Genomic DNA, 11,353 nt, shown 5'->3' on the forward strand with positions numbered 1-11,353 from the left:
CTACAATTTTTGGGCGGATTTATCGTGCTGTGGTGCCACCAGTGAGGTGCCATACTCTTCTTCAGTGCTGCCGCAGAGTGCTGCTTAGTCCTTCTGCTGCCTCCTCTCATGTCATATTTAACGACAACAGCAGTCTGTGTACCCACCACCAGGGTCCACAGATGCTACAAATTTTGTGCTGATTTATCGGACAACTTTGCTGCTATGTCATTGTTATCGATGCAAGAAATAAAAAAATAAAAACATTTCAAAAACCTCCCTGGGTGTTTTTGTGGCGTCACCCACTCGTCCTTCTCCAGTGGTACCACCACTGCCAGGTGCCATTGGGACTCGCAATCACCTCTGTGATTGCTTAAAGTGTATTTCCCTGTTTAAAACCAATTATTACCAATTCATAACCCCATTTAAAGTGTTGATTTAACTTTAAAATCCATTTTCTCAAAAACTATTTTTTGTAGCCCCTTATCACCTTTATAACCCATGCAATTTGGGGGATTGTAGCATGTATGGGGGCTTTAATAATAGCTTAAACGCTTTTACGTGATCACCGCTGTGTTTAGCCATGAGTCAAATTCGCCTCAAATCCGGAAATCGATCATGCCATTTCAGGATTTTTTTTCAATTACGGCTGAATAGTCAAATCCGTGATTGGGTGGCATCCAAATCACCACTGGCTTTCTAATGCCACCCACTGTGTCTTTGGTGGCCTTGAAGTCTGCCCTACAAACCAATACCTCCCCCCATAGTATGACAGCTTTGTAGGGTCCAGAATTATGACCCTGTTTCCAAATCATAGTGTTACTTGATTATAACAGCCCCATTACAATACATGTCTCCCATTATATTTCCCCTGTTATACTGCCACTTCTGTTATAGAGCTCTTTATTGTAATACAGCGCTTCTCGCTCCAGAGAAAATTTAGAGGTGAATGAGATAAAGAGAAGAGCAGAGGCATACAGGCGATCAAAGAGGGAAAGAGGTGGTAGAAAGATAAGATAGTAAAGCAAGAGAGCAGGGGAGAGAGGAGGAGGGAGAAAGACAGAAGAAGAAACGTGTTGGCCAGACATAGGGGGTGGGCTGATGCACTAGGGGTTTAGCCCATGGGCTGCCATTTGGGACAATCTTGCTACACAGCAAATCTTGTTAAACACAATCAACATTTAAAGAGGACCTGAGGCAAACCTCAGGTAAGAAAACACATACTTACCAAAGAAGAGGAAAGCAACTGGATCCTGTAAAGGCTTCCTGTGTTATCCACGCTGCCACCTCTTGCTGGGATCAGGGGCGTAACTACAATTCATGGGGGCCCCCAGTAAAACTCTGATGGGGCCCTTTAATGTTCAAAGCCCTTCCTTTGCCTCTTCCCAGTGACCCTCACAGCCTGGGGGCCCATCTTGCTAGAGTCATAGTACATCAGGATCCTCACACCCATAATTTGTCTAGCCACAAAAACACCTAATCTGGAGTATCAGAAAACGGGAAGGTTATTAGTTGGGGCCCCTCCACACCTCTGGGCCTCCCTGCAGCCACAGGGGCTGCTCACCCCTTGTTATGCCCCCTGGCTGGGATCCTTCAGAAGATCCAGGCAACACTCCTCTACATGTACGAGTGTGACCATATTGCACCCAGGCAACCATGCCAGGAACTGAGCAGTAGCATGCACGGCCCCAATCTTCAATCTGACAAGCCCTTGTCAGATTTATTTAGGGGTCCGCAGGTGGAAAAGGAGTACCGGAGAATGGTGTGGGAATTCTCAACAGGATACAGAGGCTTCCCTCTTCATAGATAAATATGTGGTTTTACCACTAGAGATGGCCCGAACCTCCGATTTTCGGTGCGCAAAACTTCCGCAAAAGTTTGGTTCGTGCGAACTTTTGCGAACCGCAGTAGACTTCAATGGGGAGGCAAACTTTGAAAACTATAAACACTTATGCTGGCCAGAAAAGTGATGCAAAAGATGTTTCAAGGGTTTAACATCTGAGTTTTTGCATGAATGAGTGGGATAGAAGTCCCCGGGGAAAAATCTGGATTTGACGCAAAGCAGCGTTTTAAGGGTAGAGATAGCCAAAACGGTTCGCCGGCGAATGGTTCCCAGCAAACTTTGGTGGTTCGCGTTCGCGGTGAACCACAAATTTTTTTCAAAAAAGTTCGGTTTGCATTTTTCCCATAGACTTGAATGCCTGCCGACTTTAGCGGTTAATAGCAAATTCCCCTTACAAAGCAAAAACACCATTTGCAGGGTATGTAGAGGAGGGCAGTGACTACCAGGGGAAAAAAATTCAAAAAGACCTTATAGTTTTTAAGAAAATCGATTTTAAAGTTTCAATGTAAATTCTCCTTCTGACCGTGGGAAAATTAACCCCCGCCGACTTTAGCGGTTAATAGCAAAGCCCCTTTAAAAGCTAGAAACACCAAAATTGCTGGGAATGTTAAGAAGAACAGTGGGAACAAGAGGAAAACAGTGGGAACAAGAGGAGAACAATTTTTCAAAAAGACCTTATACTTTTTGAGAAAATCGATTTTAAAGTTTCAAAGAAAAATGAGCCGATTCATTAAAAAAGAGCCGATTCATTCATGAACCGTTAGTATAGCTTAGAATGCGTCCTTTGCAGGACGTATAGCTGCCGGCTTCCGCTGTCTCTCCCAACCTGCCTTTACCTGTCACCCTCACTTAGGATGGCACCTCACCTAGGGTGGCACCCTCACCCAGGCTGGCATAGCTGCCAGCGGGAGCTGACAGCTATGCGTCCAAAAGGACGCATTCTCTGCTATGTGGGGGGCGGCGGAGATCTTCAATCAACTTAATTAAAGATCGCAAGATAAGAGGATACTGTATTTGTGGGATAATTTACCGAGGATATTGGAGTGGGGATTTTTTTTAAAGGTACAGGTAAGTATTTCTGGTTAATTAAAAACCTTAAAGGATTTTTTTCGTAGTTGTGTTTTTATTGCATTCAACTCTTTGTGGAAATGGGTAAGGGGTACTTTGTACCCCTATACTCATTTCTTCTGGGAGGGGGGTGGGCATCTGGGGTCCCCTTCTTAAAGGGGACTCCCAGATGCCACCATGAACCCCCCTAGGAGTTGTCGCCCCTACCTCCTCCTGGGGCTCCGGAGGTGGGGAAGAGCCCTTTGTCTATGGATTGGACAAGGGCTCGGGGAGAGAGGGGAAGGCTAGGCCGCCCCTCTGCCCCGGAACCCCCCATACCATGGACCATGCGGGCTGGTATAGCTCAGGGTGCGGATCCCCACGCGGCCAGGGCTCCGCATTCTGGCTATCCCAGTTGGCATGGAGGACAAGGGGTTACAGAGAGCTCGGTAGGGGGGACCTCACGTCATTTTTTTTTCAGATTTCCCACACTCAGCACATAAGAATAATTAAATTTAAAAAAAAAATATTGTTTTTTAAAGGACTTCCAGGGGCCACAAGTATAAAAAAATTTAAATACCTTTTCATAATCCAGATCCATGGAGGACGCCATCCGTGCCCTCCTGTTCATTCTGCCATGGCTCCCGCAGTAATACTGGCTCTGTTCGGGTCCAGACCCCTCCGAACAGGTCGGGTTCTCATTCCCCTCTCAATATGGCGCGCAGCTCTAGGACCTCCTCCTGCCGTGTCATCAATATGCGTGCATACATTGGACGCATCGGGAGGAGGCCCTAGAGCTGCGCAGCCACAATCGTGTCTATGCGGACTGCGCAGCTGCGGCAATCTGTGGCTGCCATATTGAGGGGGGAATGAGAACCCGACCCGTTCATAGGGGTCGGGACCCGGCCGGGGCCGGTATTACTGTGGGAGCCATGACAGAATGAACGGGAGGGCGTGGATGGCACCCCCCATGGATCTGGATTATGAAAAGGTATTTAACTTTTTCACATTTGTGGCCTCGGAAGTCCTTTAAATATTGTTTCCTGCTACCTTTTTAACATATCCTGCAAATTTGGTGTTGCTAGGATGTAAGGGGCCTTTTGTATTAACTGTTAAAGTCGGCGGGTGAGAACCAACCAGAGTTATAGGGATGCAAAAGTGCTAAAATCTCCCATAGGCTTTCATTGGGGCCTAGGTTTTGAGGGTACAAAAGTGCAGGTTTCTGCCGAACGGTATGGCTGAGCGACTCCAAATTTTCATGCTTTGTACGGAATTTAAAGAGGCTCAGGGCTGGTTAGTTTGGGGGCCCTAACCAAAAGAGATCATATTCTTGGGTCACAAAAACCTGTTTATTTTTGCAATGGTACTGGTGACGAACGTAAATCGCCACCATGTCTGTTAGGAAAGTCTGATGTCGCATGCAGGTAGAAGGCATATTGTTGTACTTGCACTCCAACGTTGTTTCCCTACTTCTCTGCAAACCAGAGTTATGGGGGTGCAAAAGTGCTGAATTTTGCCATTGGCTTTCATTGGGCTCCCTATTTCACTTTCAAAAATCTCAAATCTGTTAAGGACGAGGGCTCAGCAGTGGCAAATTTTCTAGCATTGTAGGGACTTTTAGGGGGCTCAGGACTGGTGAGTTTGGGGCCCCTAGGCCCAAGAGGTGATAGCTTAGGGTCACAGAAGCTTGTTTTTTTGGCAATGATGGCGGTGACCAACGTAAATCGCCACCATGTCCGTTAGCAAAGTCTGAAGCTCACGACATGTCGCATGCATGTAGAAGGCATATTATTGTACTTGCACTCCAACATTGGGTTCCCTACATCTCTGCAAACCACAGTTATGGAGGTGCAAAAGTGCTGAATATTGCCATTGAGTTTCATTGGGCTCGCTATGAAAGCCTAAGGGAGATTTTAGCACTTCTGCCATGGCTCCCGCAGTAATACCGGTCCCGGCCGGGTCCCGACCCCTCCGAACGGATTGGGTTCTCATTCCCCCCTCAATATGGCCGCCACAGATTGCCGCGGCTGCACAATCCGCACAGACGCGATTGCAGCTGCGCAGCTCTAGGGACTCCTCCCGCCGCTTCATCAATATGCGTACATACATCGGATGCATCGGGAGGAGGCCCTAGAGCTGTGCAGCCGCAATCGCGTCTATGCGGACTGCACAGCCGTGGCAATCTGTGGAGGCCATATTGAGGGGGGAATGAAAACCCGACCAATCAGGGTCCGGGTCAAATTCGGATTCGGCCGTGATCATGACCATAGAATTCGATTCCAATCGTGATCGGGAATTGAATTCGGGTAATAGTCGTGATCACGAATTCAGATGGCCTTAAAGCATTTTTTTTAAAAAAGGGAAATCACAATGAAAGAGGTGTAATTTAAAAAAAAAAATTATGGAAAACTTTTTTTTCTGCATTTCTTGTTTATTCTTCTTCACCGCCTTCACCTTCTTCTTTTTCTTCTCTCCATCTTTTTCTTCCATGTTTTCTTTTTCTGTTTTACCATCTTCTTTCTCATCACCATCATCTTCATCATCATCTTCTTCACTGGCACCTGGTTCTTCTTCTTCTTCACCTGGTTCTTCTTCTTCTTCTTTTGGCTCATCTTTACTTGGTTTTTCATCTTCTTCTTCACCTGGTTCTTCATTTGTCTTCTTCTTCATCATCATCATCATCATCTGGTTCTTTTTCTTCTTCTTCATCATCATCTGGTTCTTCTTCTTCTTCTTTTTCATCATCATCTGGTTCTTCTTCTTCTTCTTCTTCTGGTTCTTCTTCTTCTTCACCTGGTTCTTCTTCTTCTTCTTCTTCACCTGGTTCTTCTTCTTCTTCTTCACCTGGTTCTTCTTCTTCTTCCCCGTGCTCCTTTTTTTTCTTCTTCATCTGGTTATTCTTCTTCTTCTTCACCTGGTTCTTCCTCCTCTTCTTCTTTACCACCATCTTTTTTTTGTGTGTGTGTTCATATTCTTCCTCTTGTACCCAACTGAATGTTTTTTCCCTTACAGAACTTAACTGAGCGATCCCATGTCACTCCCCTCCTGCACAAAGGAGTATGGCAGGAGCTGGGAGCACATAGCCTGGGCAAGCAACCCATTCAGCACCCGGATGCGCCTGTTGGTGGGAGGCCGAACCTTGGTCACACCGGGAAAGGACTCGCTGAGCGGGGTCTGGTGGCGTTTGCCTGCACGGGAGGATGAGGAGGCGACTGTGGAGGGAGCAGATGAGGCCACTGTGGACTTGCTGCCCGGGGGGAGCAGTGAGTTTCTGTGCTCCTGCTGCTGATGCTGGATGAGCAGGAGGGTGGGATGCTGCTGCTGCTGCTGAAGTCTTTGCAGTGGCTGCCTGGCTCTGACCACTGCCTGCACCACTGTCCTTCAGCTTCATAAACTCACTGTAGTCCTGAAAATGTTTGGTCTCCAAGTGGGTCTACAGGCACGAGGTACCCAACTTGTTCAGATCGCGACCTCTGCTCAGGCTGGCACAGCAACTGTAGCAAATGGCACGGGTCTTGCCGTCAATGCACACAGTGAAGTACCGCCAGACTCGGGATTTCAACTTGCCCTTCAAGCTTGAGGGCTGGGGAGGTTTTTTGCCTTTGGAGGGCTGTGTTTTTTCCCTTTGCTTGGAGGAGCTTTGGTGCGAGTGGTGGTAGTGGCTGAAGCCGCAGGCTGTGGCTCCTGCCTTCCACGCCCTGTGTTGGCCGCCATGCTGCTGCTGCGCCTCTGTGCCAGAGACGCCTCCTCCTCCGATGACGAACTGCCTTCAACCAACTGTGCTGGTGGTGGCACATAGGGACGATCCAGCACCTCATCATCATCATCATCCCCAAACATCTCCTCTGAGCCCTCAACCAACTCCTCTGCCCCAACATCCCCTGCATCAGGCCCCTCCTACTCCTTATGAAATTTTGGTTGTTGTGCGTTGCCATCATAAACTCCTCCACCTCATACTCCTCCTTCTCCTCCTTGCATGCCCCCATCATCTCTTCCTCAAACTGCTCCACAACATCCCTCAAAATGCTTGTGGGTCCTGGGGTGAAGAGCGAGCTCAATGAGGGCATGCTGGTTGCTGGGGTCGACGTGACCTCAAGCGGTGGTGGAGGCCTGCTACGGACTGGAGTGCTGGTGGTGATGGCACTGGTCTTGCTGGTGCTGGAGGTCTGGCTGGAAACGGTGGCTTGTTGCTCCGCCATCATTTCCACCACAGCCTCTGCTTGGCTCTCCGCAAAGGGCTTGGGCGACGACCCATCTCAAAGATGGGCGCAACACGCTGTTGCGCCTCTGCGCCCTCCTCCACAACTCTGTGGTCAGTGGCTGGCGGTGGACCAGTCACATACCTGCTGGTGCTGGCATATATATATATAGGGCGGGAAAGGATGTAAACTTTAATAAATAGTCTGGGTTGGTGGTGACTGGTGGTGAGTGACAAAAAAAATGAAAGTTTTTTTTAAATAGTAGTAGTTTTTTAAATAGTAGTACTAACAGTAGTGTAGTCTACACTCAGTAGTCGATAACTAACTTGTGTGACAGACAGTGACAATAAAAGTCTGTCACACACGGACACAATCAATAGGGTCGGGCAGATGACAGTCACAGATCACAACAGATGCTGGCCTGGCCTAGTGGCTTGTGAAGTAACTATTACACAGTAGTAGTGATAGTGAAGCCTCCGGCACTAAATAAACTCACAGACTAGCAGTACAAATTAAGTAAACTAGTACGTAGGTAACAACTAACTATAATCCCTAGTAGTTGTGTACAGGGCCGGCCTTAGGTTTCACAGCACCCTGAGCGTAACCAGGTTTTGGTGCCCCCCCCCCCCAATTCATCCTCTTCGCGTTTCAGCGCACCACACACATACACTAATGGGGGGGGGGGGCGTATCCGTCCATCCTGACATATAGCTATAAGTCCCCCCCCCCCAGTATAGGTAGCCAGGCATAGGTGACCCAGTAAAAGTAGCCAGCTGTAGATCCCTCCCAGTATAGGTTAGCCAGGTAGGTGTCCCCAGTATAGGTAGCCAGTATACTGTCCCCAGTATAGGCTAGATAGGCATTTGTCCCAGCTATAGGTTAGATAGGTAGGTGCCCACAGTACAGGTTAGATAGGTAGCTTCCCCCAGTGTATAGGTTAGATAGGTAGGTACCTGCAATATAGGTTAGATAGGTAGCTGCCACCAGTATAGATTAGATAGGTAACTGCCCCCAGTATAGATTAGATAGGTTGCTGCCCCCAGTATAAATTAGATAGGTAGGTGGCCCGCAGTATAGATTAGATAGGTAGGTGGCCCGCAGTATACATTAGATAGGTAGGTGGCCCGCAGTATAAATTAGATAGGTAGGTGGCCCGCAGTATAAATTAGATAGGTAGCTGCCCCCAGTATAGGTTAGATAGGTAGCTGCCCCCAGTATAGGTTAGATAGGTAGCTGCCCCCAGTATAGATTAGATAGGTAGCTGCCCCCAGTATAGGTTAGATAGGTAGCTGCGTCCAGTATAGGTTAGATAGGTAGCTGCCCCCAGTATAGATTAGATAGGTAGCTGCCCCCCAGTAGAGATTAGATAGGTAGCTGCCCCCCAGTATAGGTTAGATAGGTAGGTGACCCCAGTATAGATTACATAGGTAGCTGCCCCCCCAGTATAGGTTAGATAGGTAGGTGCCCCCAGTATAGATTAGATAGGTAGCTGCCCCCCCAGTATAGGTTAGATAGGTAGGTGCCCCCAGTATAGATTAGATAGGTAGCTGCCCCCCCAGTATAGGTTAGATAGGTAGGTGCCCCCAGTATAGATTAGATAGGTAGCTGCCCCCCCCCCCAGTATTGGTTAGATAGGTAGGTGCCCCCAGTATAGAGTAGGTAGATAGGTAGGTGCCCCCAGTATAGAGTAGGTCGGTAGGTAGGTGCCCCCAGTATAGAGTAGGTAGGTAGGTGCCCCCTCATACTGGAGGGGGAGCCGCGGGGAGGGCAGCCCGACCTCTCCCTCCCTTCCTCTCCGGGCCGCCCTCCGTGCTCCCCCCTCAGATGTACACTGCAGCAGAGCCAGAGAAGAACAACTCACCTCCCTCGCTGGTTCCGATCGCCGGCGCCTCTCACTTCCCGCTGGTCGCCTCTTCTACATTAGTTACTGATGCACACTAAACTTCCTGCTTAACAGGAAGTTTAGTGTGTATCAGTAACTAATGTAGAAGAGGCGACCAGCGGGAAGTGAGAGGCGCCGGCGATCGGAACCAGCGAGGGAGGTGAGTTGTTCTTCTCTGGCTCTGCTGCAGTGTACATCTGAGGGGCGAGCACGGAGGGCGGCCCGGAGAGGAAGGGAGGGAGAGGTCGGGCTGCCCTCCCCGCGGCTCCCCCTCCATCACGGTGGCTGGCTGCACGGGCATCATGTTTGCGCCTATCACGGCACCAGGGGGCGGAGCTTCCATGCGGCAGGAGCGCCCCCTGGAAGCCGGCGCCCTGAGCGATCGCACAGGTCGCTCAGGTCAAAGGCCGGCCCTGGTTGTGTAGTAGTTGATAACTAACTTGTGTGACAGACAGTGACAATAAAAATCTTTCACACACGGACGCAATCAATAGGGTCGGGCAGATGACAGTCACAGATCACAACACATGCTGGCCTGTACAGTAACTAACACAGTACTGAAGCTAATAAACTCACAGACTAACAAATTAACTAAACTAGTACTAGTACACAACTAACTATAATCCCTAACCTACCTAAGCTAGTAGGCTAAGGCTACCCTAGGCTAGCAGGCCCTGCACACAGCCCTAACACTAGCCTTGCACAGTATACAGTATATACACTACACTAGCTGACTGAACTAGAACAATTAAATCACTAGCTATCTATAAATGAGTACAATAAGGGCTAATTCACACTACAAGAGCTTTTCTAAGCGCTTTGTGATTTTAAAAGCTGTTGCTAATGTTATTCTATATGTGTGTGTTCATACTGGAGCGAAATGATTAAACAAAAATCCCCCATAGCATTGCATTAGCAAGAGCTTTTCAAAATATCTAGCAATCAAATCACTAGATATCTATAAATGAGTACAATAAGGACTAATTCACAGTACCAGAGCTTTTCTAAGCGCTTTGTGATTTTAAAAGCTGTTGCTAATGTTATCCTATGTGTGTGTTCACACTGGAGCGAAATGATTGAAAAAAAGTCCCCCATAGCATTGCATTAGCTTTTCAAAATCTCTAGCATTTAAAAAATTCTTGTAGTGTAAATTAGCCCTAAATGTGTTCAGAATGTGATTGCAAAAACGTTGGGTAAAGCAGTTGAAAAGCACTTGCTAAGACACACAGCGGCACTGGAGATGCTATTAGTACTGCAGAGTCACAAGCAAGGACGGGCTCCTTAAGATGGCCGCCGCCTTATATAGAAGCGTCACGCATACCCTCGTATGCGTCATCACGTAGAGGATGTGAGGTCAGAGAAAGGGCGGAAGTACCACAAGGGTACTACCGCTGAACCGCCCGCTGCCTGGCCTCAACGTGTCTCTTAGTCGATCGGACTCCTCCAGTCCTCACTCATCTCATCATCACCACAGCCAGCCAGCCACCACTAGGTACTATTAACTTTACGCAAACTTTTTTTTATGGGGAGTTCGGGGTTCGGGCCGAACATGCCGAACATCTGGCCCATGTTCGGCCTGTTCGGCCCGAACCCGAACATCCAGGTGTTCGCCCAACACTAGCAAAAGGCCAGCTGCGAATGACTGACAGGGCTGTATATAATGCAAGTGGGCCACACAAAAAAAAAAAAAATAGATCACAAAAACAAGATTAGCTCTCAAAAGAGCAGTTGAGGGTGCTTCCTTAGCAATAAGAACCAGCAAGGAGCAAGCTAACAAGCCTACAAGAGCCTAACTAAGCTTTCCCTATGAGAGTCTGCAGCAGCTCTCTCTACTCTAATTACTGCAGGCACACGAGTGAGTCCAATGCCTGACGCTGCCTGCCTTTTATAAGGGGGGGAGTGGCTCCAGGAGGGAGTGTAGCCTGATTGGCTACAATGTTCCTGCTGACTGTGATGTAGAGGGTCAAAGTTGACCCTAATGATGCACTATGGGGGTGAATTGAACTTCCGTAAAAGTTTGCGGTTCTGCGTGAACGCGAACCACGGAAGTTTGTCGGGAACCGTTCGCCGGCGAACCGTTCAGGCCATCTCTATTTACCACATCTTGGGTACATTTTAAATGTTTACATCTGACTTCCACTAACTTAAAGAGACACTGAAGCGAAAAAAAAATGATGATATTATGATTTGTATGTGAAGTACAGCTAAGAAAAAAAAAACATTAAGATCAGATACATCAGTCTAATTGTTTCCAGTACAGGAAGAGTTGAGAAACTCCAGTTGTTATCTCTATGCAAAAAAGCTATTAAGCTCTCAGACTAACTTAGTGGTGGAGAGGGCTGTTATCTGACTTTTATTATCTCAACTGTAATTTAACTGTTTACTTTTCCTCTGCTAGAGGAG

Source organism: Hyperolius riggenbachi, chromosome 4 (genome assembly GCF_040937935.1).
Source record: "Hyperolius riggenbachi isolate aHypRig1 chromosome 4, aHypRig1.pri, whole genome shotgun sequence".
Taxonomy (NCBI): Eukaryota; Metazoa; Chordata; class Amphibia; order Anura; family Hyperoliidae; genus Hyperolius; species Hyperolius riggenbachi.